Source organism: Kogia breviceps, chromosome 2, assembly GCF_026419965.1.
Source record: "Kogia breviceps isolate mKogBre1 chromosome 2, mKogBre1 haplotype 1, whole genome shotgun sequence".
NCBI lineage: Eukaryota > Metazoa > Chordata > Mammalia > Artiodactyla > Physeteridae > Kogia > Kogia breviceps.
Genome location: NC_081311.1, coordinates 37,355,986 through 37,374,666, shown reverse-complemented (window position 1 = coordinate 37,374,666; position 18,681 = coordinate 37,355,986). Strand labels below are relative to the sequence as shown.

The 18,681-nt window shown below is 42.8% G+C and overlaps 1 protein-coding gene across 4 annotated transcripts in view; it reads right to left on the bottom strand.

The window, feature by feature from the left end:
- SLC16A12 (solute carrier family 16 member 12) overlaps nucleotides 1–18,452 on the bottom strand; it is a 95,938-nt gene extending 77,486 nt beyond the window's left edge. For 2 of the 4 annotated variants that reach the window (XM_059054570.2, XM_067025081.1), the window contains exon 1: nucleotides 18,364–18,452. The gene's annotated coding sequence lies outside the window, so the exon portion shown is untranslated. Of the gene's footprint in view, nucleotides 1–1,684; nucleotides 1,771–14,044; nucleotides 14,084–18,363 lie in introns of those variants that run through there. The other 2 variants (XM_067025082.1, XM_067025083.1) reach the window with 2 other exon arrangements.
- Between the last annotated feature and the right edge of the window lie 229 nt (nucleotides 18,453–18,681).

The following is an 18,681-nucleotide window of genomic DNA, read 5'->3' as shown; positions in this document are numbered from 1 at the left end:
CATATTAGCTAGCTATGTGACAAAGGGCTAAAAGCTAACAAAATTGAAATCTGTGCAATTTATTCACAGGAACCCATCAATGCATCTGATTCATTTATTTATACTCTAGAGATAATTCTAACTGGCCTAATTATTTGTTTTTCAAGGCAGCAACAAATTAGAATGTAAACTCCAGGGCAGGGATTTGTGTCTGTTTTGTTCACTGATATATCCCTGACACCAAGAACAGAACTCAAGTATCTGATGGATGGTGAGAGAATGAACCTTTACATGTTCTCCTCAATTTTATAGCCCAGACCGACCCTATCATGTCACAACTCAGCTACTTCACACCTGAGCCCCAAAGACCTTTGATTTTGCAACCCCTGGTTTAAGTGCTATGACAGACCATTGGCTTGTAAATGGATATTCTAAGCAACTGATACAATTTCTTGTATGAATAAAAATATTCCCTCTGTGATCTTGTTTCCACTGGTTATTTGCTTAGCACATTGTTTTCACCAAAACAAATGTCCACTTTGTTTTCTACCAGATTATAAACTCCTTCACACTAGTTATTGAGGCAAACTGGTTGAATTGAGCTGGAAAGGGAAATTTTAGCTCAGTGCCTAACCTTCATCCTTTGGAGGCTCTCCAAACTGAACTCCACCTGGAGGGGAATAGAGTCTTGTAAAAACCTGATAAACAGAAACGTCAGTTAAAGAGTCAGGAGACCAGAAAGGAGAGCACTTATGCCCGGTGATGGTAACAGAGCTCAACAGGAAGAAGGAAGACTCCTTTCTCGGCAACAGCTCAGCCAGTGAAAGGCCATGGACTCTGTTTACTAGAACCCTGCCAACTTCCTTTTCCCCTCTATAAAAGTTCTCCTTCCCTGGCTGTGAAGGGACTTGCATGTGGCTCACCATGGTTGCAGACCCCAAACTGCAATTTTCTGCTGATCCTGAATAAACCCATCTTAGCTAGAGAAATATCTGGCAGTCTATTTGTTTTAGGTCAACAGTACAAGTAATTGTGTTTAATCCCCTCGTTACCCGGCATATCATAGGAACTAAGTGGCACTGTAATTTCCCATTTGAAACACAGCACTTTTTTTGGATTAACATTCTGTTCAAGTTACAACAGTTCTGTGGCCAATGTGATACTTCCAATAATGGCCAGGAATCCATTCAATCCATGACAGGCCAACAGTTCTTGCTGAGGCCTAATTCAAGAAAAATTCAAATGTTTAAGAGCCATGTTCTCTCTCTTTTTTTTTTAATTCAAAATGAAAATAGCTTATTGAGTTCTATTGGGAGAATGGGGAGATTAGAAATGTACATTCTCATAACCTAGAACACCAACTTTATTGAACAGAAGATTCTCATGTCCCTGTCTGAGCGTCTCTAAGAAATAACCCTGCAGAGGTAGTTGGGCAGTTTTCTGATCTTTCATATTTATACAGAACTCTACCATTCACAAAGTGAGTTATTAGGCATTACCCAATCTCCAAACCACTCCTCAAGGGGTTGATTACCACATTCCCACCACCCTAAAATAACAGAAATTGTAAGTTACCTCATGGACTTAAAAACAACTTTTCAGGAAAAAGGAAAAATTAAGAAACTCCAGGATATTAAATATATGCATCTACTGCCAATCACCTCTTATTTCAGAAACATTAAAATGAGAAGGGAAAATAGCGTACCTTAGACTTGGGGAAACTGAGACTAGGATCTTCTGATCTTCAAGTGACTTGCCCAAAGTCACTCGATGATTTGCCTAGAGGACCAGGGCTGGGGCATCTTCATTTCTTTCATGCAACAGCAGCTGAGCACCAAGAAATGCAGGTGCTGGAGAAACAGAGCTGAGCAGAGGGAGCCCGGGCCGTCCTCCCCACCTCTTCCTGTCGGGGGCTCTGCTCTCTGCCTGGGCAAGGCAGGGCAGAGCAAGGCAGAAAGCCAGAGCAGCACAGATAGCTCTCCTTTCTCAGAAGAGCTGGCTGCCAGGACACTCCGCTGCTGCGAAACCTAGGAATATCTTGGTTCCCAGAGCCCAGCCCTCCAGCAGCCTCACCCAGGTAGGTCCCGGAGAGGACAATGTGTTCCTGAGCCCCACCTCTGCCCTCTCAGCAGTTCTGTCTGGCTGGAGACAGACATGCCTGGCTCCTTTAGGTGATTTGGACATGCAGAGAAGGTGGCCAGGGAGCACACCCACCAAACTGTTAGCAGTGTAAACCTGGAGCATGGGAGAAGAGGGGGCGCAGTGCGGAAGCAGTATGCCCTTTATTCCCTTCTGTAAAGTCTAAATTATTTCAGAGGTGTTTTTGAAAATGCAAATCTGGAAAAAGAAACCAAGAAAAGCAAATCTAAAATTTGCAATTTGGACATAGAAAGGTTTGGGTTGAAATCCAGGCTCTCCCATGGACTTGCTGTGTAACCATGTCTCCACTGTCTACCCACTTCACAGCGTTGTTCCAAACGATTTAGTTGCTGCCGCTGGACTCTCTCCCCGTCCCCACCTCCACAGTCCTGGTTACACTGTGTGGTCAGCCTGTTAATGCGTTCTTCCAGGGCAGGGGTGGTCCCACTCTTTGCTTTTTCCTAATATCATACATGATACATTAGTGTTTAAAATTACCTGGGGAAACATATAGGCAGAGAACACGATTTATATCATATATGCTCTACTCGCAACTATGACTTTTAAAAATCTGTTTAAGAATAGTGGCAGTTCCTTCCTCTGACTTTCTGTTGCTACATAGCTTCATTCATCGATGTATCTTGTGGGCAGTGGCAAGACCTGGGGAGAAGTATTTTAGGAATTGTTGAAAGAATTACACTGGGTCATACGAAGGAGTCTTTCTACTTCCTCCTCAAAACCGATGACAGGGCTTCCCTGGTGGCGCAGTGGTTGAGAGTCCGCCTGCCGATGCAGGGGACGCGGGTTCGTGCCCCGGTCTGGGAAGATCCCACGTGCCGCGGAGCGGCTGGGCCCGTGAGCCATGGCCGCTGAGCCTGCGCGTCCGGAGCCTGTGCTCCGCAACGGGAGAGGCCACAACAGTGAGAGGCCCGCGTACCGCAAAAAAAAAAAAAAAAAAAACCGATGACAAATACTCCACGTTCATACTGCATCAACGAAAAAACAGTATCACAGTATCTCTCACTTCATCTTTCCCATCGATTTACTCACAGAATGTCTAAGAGTATAGCAGAGGTCCCAGCATGAGGGCCAGAACCATGAATAAAAAGCAGATGTGTCTGAAAAACAGGCCTTCAGGGAGTCGATCTGCAAGCAGATCAAGAGGCCTCATGAGCAGTAACTCACACTAAGGGGAGGGTGAAGCAAGATTCATAAGCTGAGTTTCTCTCCTGGACTTGATAACTAATGGGGAAGAATTGACGTAGGCTGGATTTCCTCAAAATCCAGTATAGGCTAAGCAATTCAAACACTATTTTTATTATAATTGCAAAGGGGGCCTGGGAAAAAGTAAGTTATGTGGTATCAGACAGAACAGTTCAGATTTTCTGGAAATATTTTATGATCCCAGGCATACAAAACAGCAGAATGAAAAAACACATAATCCCCGAAAACATTACAAGTGTGGTATTTTCACCACTCAAAAGCCTTCCACGAACTGATCAGGCAACTCATATAAAAATTTCAAACTCTCAGCCAGCTATTCTCCTTCAAAGAAACTACCATAGGATATAAACCCAAATACAGAAAAAGTTCACTCCACAATGATGTTCAAAGCAGGGCAACGAGCGACATCAGAAAAACAATGCCACACACTTACTGACTTCATTACCTGATAGGTCTCTGGAGCGCAAAGCCTCAATACAATACAAATTCAGTCTTGACCTCTTCATGAGGCTCAGATGACACAAAATATCCAAGAACCTGAGAAACATTTGTAAATCCCTTTACTATTTCAAAAGCATAAATGTGCACAAAGCTTATACCTGGGGAAAGAAAGGAACAGTGGAAAGAAAAGCATCACGTGTTCTAAAAGTACACATACACACAAGTGTTTTGCAGATCTCCAGAGCAGTGAGCCCTGAACTAGTGAGCTAAAGACAATGAGTGGAAGATAACAGAGAAATTGTCAGGGGCCTCACCGCCAGCTGCCACTACTCAGTCACAAAGCCCGAGGAAAGGGCAGTGACCCAACCCTTGCCAATGACTTGAGGAAAAGTCTTTCGGGAGATCCTGGGAAAGGTTTCCTCATTACTGAGAAGACACGAAGACACAGCTTCTCCCCTTCCACTGGATGTCTCCTATCTCGATATGACCCTTCAAACTATTAACCATCTCGGGACCATGAGGGGAGTCAGGCTGAGAACGAAACCAACACAGCACAGGAACGAAACCAACACAGTGCAGGGACGAAACCAACACAGCGCAGGGACAAAACCAAAAGAATCACAAAAACAAACTCAGAGCCAGACATTCTGCTCCTGGACTTTCTACTACACAAAGGAATTCTTTTCCTTACTAGTAAAGTCAGTCCAGGTTAGAGTTTCTGTTCCTTATACCCCAAAACATCCTACCTGATACATTATCTACATGTGCCACTTATGTATCAGACCCAGCTCACATATTTTTTTTTCCCTATGCGGTAGCTCCATAACTTCACATGTGGGGATTTCTAAGCTTCCATCAGATGTAATTTTGATTTCCTGAAATCCTGAATGGACAGAAGAAAAAGGGAGACAGAGGTATGCACAGCTGTACAAAGGGAACACATACTGCTGGTTCCCATCACACGGCTAACTATAGAAGCAGAGGACACCACAGTGAGTCCCACTGAAGAATCTCACTGAAGCTTCTGGCCCCTCTCCCATGACCCCCACCCCCATATATCACAACAAAGCTCGACATCTGGAAGGCCGATGATCTTCAGCTGCCTCTCTCTGCCCAGAGAGGATTGTACTGCACACAACCAGGAGAAAAAAAGAGGAGGGAGAAGGAAGGGGAAGAGGAGATTTCATCAGAGCACGTAGTCTTTTCTTCCCAGGGTGATAATGGCAATTTGGCTAAAACACCCAAAATTGCTTGTGAAATGTACTGTCTTGTCAATTAACACTTCAAATTCTTTTTTCAAAAATTACAGTGCAAAATAGAAGCTATTCAACTGTTCTTTGACAACGTTCTACTGAGACCACTGAGTGATTTTTATTGCATGCCAGGTAACAGCTAACCTTCTGTATCTTTCCCTAAAACCATAACACACTTGAGTTGCAGCTTTCTAAAGTCTAGACCAGTCCTTGGGGCTTCTTGGAACCATCCTCCCAGGAGATGCAGGGTCTAGTCAACATCTACCCAACATCTCTGAGGATCTCAGCCTTGACCTTGACCTCATGAGATTTACCTCCAATCCACTTGAGTCATGTCCTCCCAAAGCCACACCATCAACCTATCATCACCTGTGCCTACCCTCACTTCTGAAATGCAGGGTTGTTGTGAGAATTAAGTATCCCTCTCTATCCCCAACTTTCCAACCTCCCCAAGTCTCCAGCTCCTCAACTTCTATTGCACCTGGTTTTCAACCTTCTTGAACCCTCAGGCCCCTGGTTCCTCCATTTTCTCCCATTCCATCAGCCTGTCCTGCTCTCGTATCCTTCTCCTTAGAGGCTAGAGCTCATGAGCCATCACATCAATTGCTCTCTTCCTGGCATCCCCAATCCTTCCAGGCCACCAGTCCCGAATTCCACATCAATCCAAATATCCAAACGTTTCCACCCCTATAAGTGGTAAGGCAAGTTTTGCTAGAGCAAATCTTTCAACCTTGCAGATTAATGGCGCAACACACTCATGATTTCTAACACAGGCTAAGTGCGTAGAGGGACTCAGCACCGATTTGTTGTACCAATTCCATACACACATTGGTTCCTGGTTCTGCCTCTTAGTAGCTGTACAACCTCAGGCAAGTTGCTTAACCCTCTGTGTTTTAGTTGTCTCATTTGTAAAGTTAGGATAATAATTCCATCTTTACAGAGTTGTTGCAAGAAATTAGTGAGGTAATATATGTAATTTTAACAATGCTTAGAACATAAAAAGTGTCCAAAACTTTTGGTGCCAGTTACTATTTTAGAGAGAATTGGGGCTGCTGGATAGGATTTCCCTCTATTTCCTTTACTTCAGTTATTCTTCCAGTTTATTCACATCCATGTGCATCCTTATTCTTTTCTGCCTTTCTCAAAGAAAGATGTGTCCATTTATATTTAATTTTTCTAGTTAATATCCCCCTCCTCTTTTCTACATTTTGAACTAGACCTTTACACTGGGTCTTCTTTAGCCTATAAATTTACTCAAGTGTCTCTCATCTTGAAAGCAGAAAGGAAGAATGGGAGAAAGGAAAGGAGGGGACATAAGGAGAGAGAAGGGGCGAAAACTACCCTTCAGCCTTGCCACCCTTTCCAACTACCACCAATTACTTTCTTCCTTTCACACTCCCAGCCTCTTAAGAACCTGTCTCCTCACCCCTGTCCTTATTCCCACCACCATGGAATGGAATTTGCCACCTGGCCTCCATACACACCACGCAAGCTATTTTTGACATTATCACCAATGGCTCCTAATTGCCAGTGGTAGCTCTGTCATCCTTAATTAACTGACCTCTCTGTAGCATCTGGCACTGCTGACTTCTCTCTCATTACTGAACTATTTCTCCCCTGAATTTCCATGACAGGAGTCTCTCCTGTTGAGCCTTCCTCCCCTGAGACCTGTGCTTCTTACTTCTTTGGCTAGATCCTTCTTCCTCGGACCACTCATTAGATATTGCGTCATTTATTCATTCATTCAACACATGTACGGAACACTTACCGAAGGGCAGGTACCATGACAGCTGCTGCAACCAGTTAAGCAGGGGCAGCTGAAACACAACTCCAGAGGGCATTACTCATGGTGAGACGCAACGACTCAGACATCTGAGTGGTCCTTTCTGAAGTCGTGTGTGGCAGTGACACGACTTGGGCCCTGCCCTCACACTTGGTATAGTGAAAAAGAACATGTAACTAGACAATCAGAGGACAAAAAGAAAGGTACAGTGCCCACGGTAGAATGTAAACACACCCTAGTTACTCTCCACAATTTTTTGATCCATTTCACACTTCACTCTTCACACACACCCCAGGTAATTACATCCCATCATGTGATTTTAACTGAACCTAGTAGCCGATGATGCCCCAATTTTGTATTATTTGCACAGAATATCATATTGCCTACCAAACATCTCTACCACATGCCCTAGAGGGCACCAAGCACCGAAATTATAAATAAAGCAAAAGTCTTACTATGATGCATTAATCATTTCCCATTTGTACCACTTCAGCAGACCCCCTGGTTTATCACCCTCTTGGACTTTTCTTCAAGCCCCATTAAGAGTTATCGGTTTCAAACACAGGTTAATTTTATCACCAAACCCCCAGTCCTACCCAAATTCCCTGCGTAAAAGCTTTCAAGGATTACTCTTAGCAGCCAAAGCAAAATTGAAACTCCTTCTACCTTAGTGTGATACACAAGACCCTAAATGATCTAGCTCCTGCCTGTTCTTCTGGCATCTACATAGCCACATACGTACCGTACCCTGCACGTCAGCCACCCCAAACCACCCTGAAAAACCATGTGGTTCCTTCAATCCACAGTGTCCTTTCCCACCTCATTGCTTTTGTACCTATTGTTCCTGCTGCCTAGAACGCCCTTCTTCTGGTTGTTCACCTCATGAATTTCTACATTTAATTGTTTGACCAATCTAGGCAGAGTTAAGTGCCTCTGGCTCTAAACTCCCATAGAAAGCAGTCACTACTGGGACTTATCACAGTGCAGTGATTCTTTATTGATACACCTGTCTCCCCTAGGATAGCGTAAGCCTTTGAGTAAGGACCCTGCCTATTCTCTGTGGGCCTTCAGCATCGGAGGCAGCATCTAGCACGTGCTGGGTACTCAGCCTGGTGAAGAGGGAAACTCACTGAGTTATTTTAACATTGTTTAATCACAGTATTTTTTAATTAGGGACTCTAAAGGTAATTAATTCCCTTTCATCAAATGTCTCTTCCCCAGAAGAGACTATTTAAGACTATTAAAACTATAAAAGGCTAAACTGAAATTTTACCTTAATATACAGTAAGCTGTCTTTGGAATCAATTAGGTATACTCTTATGCAAGAATTTATAAAGAAAGCAGAATGTGCCAGGACACTTCTGAGATGCCAATTTGGGTGATCAAGTGACTCAATGTCATTTGAAATTTTAGTTAGACCTTCATTTCTAATAAAATTAGAATATATGGGACTTCCCTGGTGGTCTAGTGGTTAAGACTCTGTGCTCCCAATGCAGGGGGCCTGGGATCGAACCCTGGTCAGGGAACTAGATCCCACATGCCGCAACTAAAGATCCCTCATGCCACAACTAAAGATCTCGCATGCCGCAACGAAGATCCCATGTGCCACAACTAAGACCTGGTGCAGCCAAATAAATACTTTTTTAAAAATTAGAATATATGGTTGGCTATATTTTATTTTATTTGAATGTGGAAGATAATCAAATAAGTCAGCCTAAAGAAGTAAAAAGGAATAACCCATAGTAGAAGATAATGTAAAAAGAATATATACATTTATATGAATATGTTTAACTGAATCACTTTGCTGTACATCTGAAACTAATACAACATTGTAAATCAACTATATTTCAAGAAAAAATTTTTAAAAAGAAGTAAAAAGAAGAGGAAAACGTGTGGGGCTTAATTTTTAATACAATGACCAATCCCTTTATCATTGGAACACCCTTACTATTAAGTAAAATATTTTTGACAGTATCTTATTTATATCCATTTATTTATTCTTTACCCACCTACTTTGACTTTTTCTAAGAATGTTTGTGAGTTTTTAAATTAAGTTATCACTGTTGCCTGGTGAGCCTTGTAACTAAAGTTGCCAAACAGCTAGCCAGCATGGAGGGCAGGGTCTGTGTCAATGAAACGAAATGAAGCTTGGACCCAGGTGGAATGGACCTTACCCCTGGGTTCATTGGGATTACAACCAGAACCTGGCAGTCACTGCTCTGATTACAAAACAGAGAACAAAGACATGGGGGAGATATCTGGCTTTTAAAAGTCAAGAAATCGGGCTTCCCTGGTGGCGCAGTGGTTGAGAATCCGCCTGCCGATGCAGGAGACACGGGTTCGTGCCCTGGTCCGGGAAGATCCCACATGCCGCGGAGCAACTAAACCCGTGAGTCATGGCCGCTGAGCCTGTGCGTCCGGAGCCTGTGCTCCGCAACGGGAGAGGCCACAACAGTGGAAAAAAAAAAGTCAAGAAACCACAATACTTCTTAAATCATTTTATGCCAAAAATACCACAATGGCTGTCTACACTACCAAATCCACTAGCTAACCACTCGTTTATCTTCTCATTCTGCACCTCAATATGCGTATGGAAGAAGCCCTATAGTTTTATGCAGGATATAGGATTTTTGAAGAGTGGGAGAACTTCCTTGGCTGGTTCCCACAGCCTGTGCCCTGACCCTACCAGGCTACCTCACCCACCCCCATATACACTCGTGTTCCAACTCTTCCAACAGTTATGCACGAGCATATGTGGGGAAACAGCAAATTAAAATATAAAACAGAAACGTCACTGACCAATGTGTATTGGGTTAATGTGAGTACAGAAGAGGGTACCGGACCTAGCAGAGCTACTCCTCGGCATTTTACCTTTGACCCTCTCTATACACTCTTTACACTCTCTATAAACACTCCCCATGGGTAATTACACTTACACTTACACACACACACACAACTTAAACTGAGTCTCTATGCTGATGACTCCCAATCTATATTTCTTGCCCAGAATATCTAACTGCTCATTTGGCTCTCTCTCCCCACAAAGCATGAAGGATATAAAGTTAATAAGACCCAAGTCTTCCCATGCTTTTTTCAATACATATGCACAGTAGCAGCTAGAAATAATTAGGAGCTACCAGAAACACATAAACCAAATTTGGCAGGGAAAGAAAAACAGAAACTTAGAAACATGTGACCTAGGCATTTACAAACTTGTTTTTGCCAAGAAATCCTTTGTTCAAATAAAATCTTACTTGGAAACCCAAAATGTGAAATCAAGAATAGCCCACCTGCTCGGGTTGCAGAAAAAACCACCTAAAGGAACCCTAAGTTGGATGCTGGACTCTTCCTGCCCACATTTTCCCCATGCCCCGGAATAGCCTCGGAGGCTCGTTGAAACTCTCAGAAATCTGCAAAACATAGTTCAAAAACTACTGGTCAAGATCCATGAAGGTGCTATTTTCAATACAAAAATTAACAGCTTAATCACAGTTTGGGAAAGCTAACTGGTAACCATGCATGAGAATTTCCATGAGTATTAACAGATGCACACTATATATAAAATAGATAACCAACAAGGACCTACAGTACAGCACAGGGAACTATACTCACTATTTTGTAATAACCTATAAGGGAAAAGAATCTGAAAAAGAATGTGTGTGTGTGTGTGTGTGTGTGTGTGTGTGTGTGTGTACATATATATATATATATATAACTGAATCACTTTGCTGATTCAACAACACAACACTGTAAACTAACTAAACTTCAATAATAAATAAATGAATAAATAAATAAATAAAAGAACAAATGTCACTAAAAATAAAGTTGGTTCTGAGTAGCGAGAGCTAGATCGGTCTTTTTCAGGTCCTACGTCAACCACTTCACCACATTTTCTCAAAGACAGTAAATCCCAATGACAAGGAAAAACCTAAAATTAGTCATATTTTGTTTAAGTCACACAAAGCCAAGTTTAAACTGCTATCTTTCTTATTATATCTTTCTTATATAAAGTCCTATATTTTCGAAGTCAATTTGGTACAATTAAATAAAAGGAAAAATATCCTTTTATTTAAGGATTTATTTTATTTAAGAGGCAAATTTAAGCATTAGGATTAACAACTCAGTCAACTTAAGGAAACACATAATAAATAAGGACATATCTGTAAGTTATTATAGAGGAAACACATTGTTGTACAGGAAAACCCCAACTTACCGTCTTCAAGAAACAGACCTGTATGACACCACTATCACCAAAAACATGAAACAAGGTGGGCAACTGATTGGTTGGTTGACTGTCATGATACCAAATTTGGTTGCTTTGGTTACTTTGACACTGTACACACATAAGCTCAGTGAATCTCACAGAAGGGAAAAATCAGTGGAAATTTACTTAACCATTAGAAAAGCTTCCCGTTTACTTAGTGGACACTGTATAGAGAAATTACAAAAATCCAATACCATGTTTAATTTTTTCATCATAAAAAGACACTACCACAGCGATTTGTTTCAATAACATTTATTCTGTAAAAGCATAAAATGATTAAGTATTATATAGATTGGTGGCTCTCAACCCTGGCTGCACGTGAGATTCACCAGGGGAGCTTTAAAAATTCCTGATGCCCTGGATCTGTCCCAGAGCTACTGAATCAGAATTTCTGAGGGTGGCTTTTGGCACCAAGAGTTTCTTTTCCTTCCCCAGGTTATTCTAATGTGTCACCAGGCTTGAGAGCCGTTGATATAGTCTTGCATCAACTGATCAACTCAGTTGTCAAACACCAACATGAACAAACCATTCTTTTTTAGAGATGCCTGTGAGTTGGGCTCCCCTGGCTCATGACTAGTTAATAATGATGGGTAAGGCTGCTTTCTGCTAGTTGTCTGGTTGACCCATACCCGACCGAAGAGGCTGCATTCTCTTCTCCTTTAGAGCAGATCTAACTTTGCTGTGAGTGTGGGTTTGGGTTTTTTTCTTTTTTTGGTCGTACCTTCATGGGCTGTGAATGTCATTGTTTTGATACAGGTTTAGAGAACTGAAATTGCTATTTCAAGAAATACAACTGGTTTTGGTAGATAAATATGAGCTTCCTTCCATGGAAAGTATTTCATCAAAAAACAGGAGAATTACAAAATAAGTAATTGTGGCCTTAATCTGTCATATGTTAAGTAAACCAGAAAATGGTGAATTGTGCTCAGAAATATTTTGAAATTTATAAAGTCTACAAGTGATGACGTATTGGTAGAGTTAAGATTTTACATTGCTACTTTGTTTACATATATGAACTAGGGAGCCATAAGACAGTTTGGGGAAAAATGGGTTGTGATTTTTATGATGATTTAGAAGACTGAAAACTACGTTCCGGCCTCCTCTATAATCATAAAGGACTAACTAATATTACATCCCTAAGAGAGGCTCGTAAACATGGAATTTCTCTCCAGAGCCAGAGAAATGAGCTATTTTCAAGATATGCTAGGGTACCCTAAGAAGTTGAAACATTAAAAGGTTTCTTAACTGAAGCAATCAAAGTCAACAAAAGCAGAGAGTCAAAAAGTTGATACATCATGTTTCAAACATTTTATTTCAATTTTAGTCACGTAAATAAAAGTAAGATCAGTCACTAATCTTTGGGTGCCAGGTCATGACTGCAGTTCTGTGTTGCCTTTGTTGGTTAAACCTCACCCAGATTTCCTCCTTCCATTTCTTAAATGCACTTTGCACATTAAGGGAACTTGTGAAAAAACCTGAGGGCAAAATCTCCCTAGCTTTTTTTTACTATAGTTTCCAATCTTTTATAACTCTGTATTCCATACCTGGGGAGCAGTAGTTTGTTGATCTGTTTTAAATTTAGCCTTTTAAAGTATATAATTCAGTGGTTTTTAGTACCGTCACAATGTTGTAAAACCAAGACTACTGTCTAATTCCAGAACCCAGCCATCACCTCAAAAAGAAACCCTGTACCTACTACCATTCACTATCAATTCCCCCTACCCCATACCCTGGCAACCACAAATCTACATTTTGTCACTATGTGTTTGCCTATTGTGGATATTTCATATAAACGGAATCACAATGTGTGGTCTTTTGTGTCTGGTTTCTTTCACTTAACGTGTTCATGGTTCATCCAGGTTGTAGCTGTTTATATTGTTTTTTAATATGGCTTATTTTTATGAGTCTATATGGCAATCAACTTTGTTTTCATAGAAATAGCATTCCTGGGCTTCCCTGGTGGCGCAGTAGTTGAGAGTCCGCCTGCCGATGCAGGGGATGCCGGTTCGTGCCCTGATCCGGGAAGATCCCACGTGCCGCGGAGCGGCGGGGCCCGTGAACCATGGCCGCTGAGCCTGCGCGTCCGGAGCCTGTGCTCCGCAACGGGAGAGGCCACAACAGTGAGAGGCCCGCAAAAAAAATAGCATTCCTTTTTGGCACTCCCATTATATCAGCTTATGTAATATCTAATTAAATTGCAAAATTACAAGAGCAAGTATTAATAAAATAAACAAGACTGTGACCAAACACCATGGTAAGCATGCACCTGAGCTGATAAAAGCAAAGTACACCCATTTATCATGATGACAGTTATTTGCCACAGTGGTCTTTGAGCTCTGAGCAACAACGGGTTCATGTTTCAGAGGGAAAGGAGACTACGGGTTAAGCCCATGGGCCGTTTTAGTGTTGGTGGATACTCCATTACCTAGGACGGAGCGGTATGCATGCAGAGGGTGTAGAGGCGATACGTGTCTATTAGACAACCCAACACAACCTCAACTGTCCTCAAAAGGAAGTCTTCTATATGTCTACTTCTTCAACAGGGCAAGGATGTGTTCCCATAAAGATAGGTATACCCTCCTGCCTTTATAAAAGCTTCCCGATCCTCCTCATCTTTCGAGAATCAGCTCAAACGTGTCCTGCTCTATCAATTCTTCCCTAAGCCTTGACTCCCCAGAGTGCATACATGCTCTCTCTCCTTCAATTTCCAACATACTTATCTATGTCTTACAGTGCTTATAACTGGTATTATATAGCTAGTTACACAATGTATTTTCTTCCATATGAGGCTGTAGGCTGCTTGTGTTTTTATATCTCCTACAGCCACCAGCACAGGAAAAGAGGGGCTCAGGACACAATCTTTGCACAAGTCTGTAATAAGAAGTTCAAGAAATATTTATTAAGTAAATAATGAATGAGCACATTGATTAAATAATTAAGTAAAGGTGTGTAACTTCCTACCTGGCTATACAGCAATGCACCTCTTTCTTCAATGTGCAGTAAGGAAGGGGGATGAGAATCTGATGGGATAGAGTGGCAGGCAAAGGAAGAAAATCAACTCCTCTGGGTGCCTAGCAGCTATCAGAAATCATGACTCTCCTCCACGTGTTTAACAGAAATCACTTTCAAATAGGACATTGTTAGATAATGACACTTCCTGATGTCCTTTGATGTAGAACAAATTAAAAACAGAGAGAAAAATCTTTGTACTCAAAACATCCCATTGTCTTCAAGTGTGGGTTTGGTTTTTCTCAATTAAATTATTATACCACTTGAATGGGTTTTTAGATATCCTAGAAACGTACTCATAAGAACATAGCTTCCAAATTGGCAATTTTTAAAAGCAAAGCCATGGGTTAGGTAAGGAATGCATAAACAACCCCCAAAGCGGCACTGAATACTTTTTTTTGGCTGTATACGACCGTAAAACTGCCAAGTTCATTTTGATAAGCCTTTGTTAAAAACAATAAACATGCCTGAGCTTGCAAACCATGCCGTTCTGAAGAAAAAGCGATTGAGAAAATTAGAAAATGCTTAAAACTGCGATGTCTGATTAAAAAGAAAAACCTCTGTGGTAACGGATTTACCAATAAGTCACAACACTGTGTCTCCTATTAACATGGAGCAGGGGACAAAATGTAAAGTGAGACAAAATAAAAGCAGAACACCATCTTCATAAATAAATAAGAAGCTACATCTTAAAACTAATACAATTAGAGTCCGCAACACTGACACAGGGGCACCAACACGATTGAGAAAACTAATCCTCCCATGTTTCATTAAGTTCAATGTCACCACAATGATGTCCTTGCATTAAAGGAAGTGTAATTTCAGGGACTCCGAATGAACATACATAAAATCACCAAGTGTGGGAATTTCTATTCACATAGAGTTCACGTATGTCAGCTCATAAAAGTTAAAGTAACTTTAACTGAATTTATTTCTGTGTTTGTTTTTCACCGATTATAAAATCAGCAGAATCACAGTATTGGAAGGAAGATAATTTGGAATATTTACATTCATTTCCCTACTTTAGGCAAAACTGAAATTCTCTTCTATCTGCAGAACAAAATCCTGGAAAAATTCTAGTGAATTAATTGTAACTTGAGGTCCACAGGATCAAAGTTCTCTGTTTTGTTCACTGACATACCTCAAGTGCCCAGAACAGCACTGGGCACATAGTAGGCACTCAATAAATACCTATTAAGTGAAAGTAAATTGAAAGACATAAAAAATGTGCAATGTAATGCTAAAACGCTAAATAACTCTGTTTAAAATTCCTTTCTCAGCTCTGTTATAGGTTATGGTGTTAATCATAACACACAAATTGTCCTCATGTAAGCCACTTTTCTCAAGCCGGCTCCAAAGTCACAAATCACACTTTTAACTCTAACCAATCACCACCACAGGGAGGTAAGAATCAGAAAAGACTCCAAAGAGAGATGACGGTAAATTTCATCCATATGTTTTGATTTTGATTACTTTTCTTCTCCTGGAAGTTCATCTGGTATGTATCTGCATATGTGTTATTTAAATTTAAGGGTTTGTATTTTTAAAAATTATACTACAAAGGTGGTTTGACTAAATCAACCTCTCATCTATTTTAGAATCCCACCAGTTTAAATAAATAAATAAAAAATAAGAACAGGAAAATGACATGATTCTAGTCATCATTTTTGCTCAAAATGCCTGGAAGCAATATGCTTTGAAAACTGAACGGAGTTGGAAGGAGAAGGCCTGGATTCTGGTGTTGGCTCCATCACCAAAGAGCTTAACTAATCCTTGCTAACAGGAAACTGAGCTTCCCAGGCTGTAAAGTGAAGAGTTTGACAAGATGACCTCTAAAAACCTGTACAACTTCCAAGATCCTGTGATTATAAGTGACCAAATCCAGTCACTTAATTACTACTCCCTGGGATGGTCAGACACCATTGGCTTAGTTTGACATGACATTTATAGGGGGAGAGGGGAGCAAACTATACAGGGGCAGTTGATTTAAAAGGCTAGTGATCTCGGGGGGCTTCCCTGGTGGCACAGTGGTTAAGAATCCACCTGCCAATGCAAGGGGACATGGGTTCAAGCCCTGGTCCAGTAAGATCCCACATGCTGCGGAGCAACAAAGCCCGTGAGTCACAACTACTGAGCCCCTGTGCCACAACTTCTGAAGACCGAGTGTGCCTAGAGCCCGTGCTCCGCAACAAGAGAAGCCACCGCAAGAAGCCCACGCACCACAAAGAGTAGCCCCCGCTCACGTCAGCCAGGAATGAAGACCCAACACGGCCAAAAAAATAAAAGCTAGTGATCTCTGATACCCTTGGACATCGTGTGTTTCTAAATTTGGAGGATCTGAAGACTCCTCCAGGGTTAAGCTTACTGGGCCACCAGAGTGCCCAGCTCTCAGCAAAGAAAAGGTAAGATAAACTAATTAGAGTCCCTTCAAGAATGTAAGGGTTGCACTACTGTGCATATACCCTGAGAAAACCATAATTCAAAAAGAGTCATGTACCACAATGTTCATTGCAGCTCTATTTACAATAGCCAGGACATGAAAGCAACCTAAGTGTCCACTGACAGATGAATGGATAAAGAAGATGTGGCACATATATACAATGGACTATTACTCAGTCATAAAAAGAAACGAAATTGAGTTATTTGTAGTGAGGTGGATGGACCTAGAGACTGTCATAGAGTGAAGTAAGTCAGAAAGAGAAAAACAAATACCATATGCTAACTCATATATATGGAATCTAAAAAAAAAAAAGGTTCTGAAGAACATAGGGGCAGGACAGGAATAAGGATGCAGATGTAGAGAATGGACCTGAGGACACAGGGAGTGGGAAGGGTAAGCTGGGATGGAGTATGAGAGAGTGGCATGGACTTATAAATACTACCAAATGTAAAATAGATAGCTAGTGGGAAGCAGCCGCATAGCACAGGGAGATCAGCTCCATGCTTTGTGTCCACCTAGAGGCGTTGGGTAGGGAGACAAGAGGGAGGAGATATGGGGATGTATGTATATGTATAGCTGATTCACTTTTTTTTTTCCAAAATGCAGAGAAGATTTATTTCGTACAAGAGCATAAAAGACATACATAGAAGACTCTGTGTGTGTGTGTGTGTGTGTGTGTGTGTGTTTTCTGGAAGTGGGGGTCATGGATGTCAGGCCTGGAAATAAGTGAGGTAGGAAGTGATGAGACAAGCCAGGCCCCTGAGATCAGGTGGGCAAGCCTAGCACCTGAGGTCTGAGCCAAAGAAGGTGGCCTAGTGATCAAGGGACACCCGTGGTGAGCCTGACCCCAGGGCAGTGGTCCTGGTTGTGATTCACTTTGTTATACAGCAGAAACTAACACACCATTGTAAAGAAATTATACTCCAATAAAGATATTAAAAAAAAAAAAAAAAAAGAATGTAAGGGTTGAACCAGTGCCCTGGCAGGTCTCATCCAATTCAACACTAAAAAAAAAAAAAGAAAGAAAATAAAAAGTTACAAGAGATTTATAATGCTGAGTTGTGAAAGCCGAAGACTAACCAAAGAGCCCCAGGACTTATTAGAATCATGCTTTTAAATTTCGCTTCAAACACCTTCCCCTGAATCTGCACTACAGGTATCACTGATTTTCTGTGAGGACAAGAAGCAACTAAGAAATTAAGACAATTGAAGGTTGTGAGTATTATTACCTGAGGGTGAGGGGAGATTCAAAATAAAGAAATAAATAAGATACATTGGAAACAATCCAGAAGAAAGGCGGTCTCTCTTGCACGAGAAGTCTGCATTTGGAAAACACAGGAGATGGGGAGCAAAGCCGCTCCCTCTCCAGCCACCTGCCCAGAAACTGCCCGAGCGCCGGCCCAGCACCGTCGTGGCAAGTGGGCACGTGTCTCTCCTCTAAACCAACGGGCGCTCCGAGGGACCCGGTTACGGTGGCGGGCTCCCCGAGCCGTCTCACCAGGCGCTGGGGCGGCGGGGAGCCAAGGGAGAGCCCTCCGCCACCTCCGCCCAGCCCAGCCCTAGAGCCCGCCGCCCTGCCGCGAAGGATGCCCGGGTCACCTGAGCCACCGCGTCCTCAGCACGGCCGAGCGGGAGATAGGACAGAAGGTGAGCCAGGTGGTTCCCGGGCCCGAGCGCTGGGGATCCCGGCGCCAGAGCGACCGGCGGGAGACTGCGCCCCGGCAGCGCGGCGGGCCAGCCTCCAGCCCTCCTCAGCCCGCCCAGACCCCCCTCTCCGCCTGCCCAGACCCCCCTCTCCGCCTGCCCCTGCCGGGCCCCGCTGCGTGCTCACCTCGCGTGGACCTCTGCAGCCCGGACGGCCGCGCGCGCGGACATACCCCCGGGACGCGACCACCGTGCCGCGTCACCGCGCGGTGGCCCCTTCCGGGGCCCCAGGCGCCGCGGTCCGCGCGTCCGAGGCGCGGGGAGCGGACTGGGCGGGGTCGCCGGCTGTGCTGAGGCGGGTGCCCCGCGGGCAGCGCGGGAGGCGGAGAACGTGGCGGGGAAGATCCCGGCGCTCGGCCTCCGAAATGCACCAGCAAGTTCAGCGTCCCGAGCTCTGCCGTGCACTCTCTGGCCGGCGGGTGAATGGGATTTATCCCTGAGATCC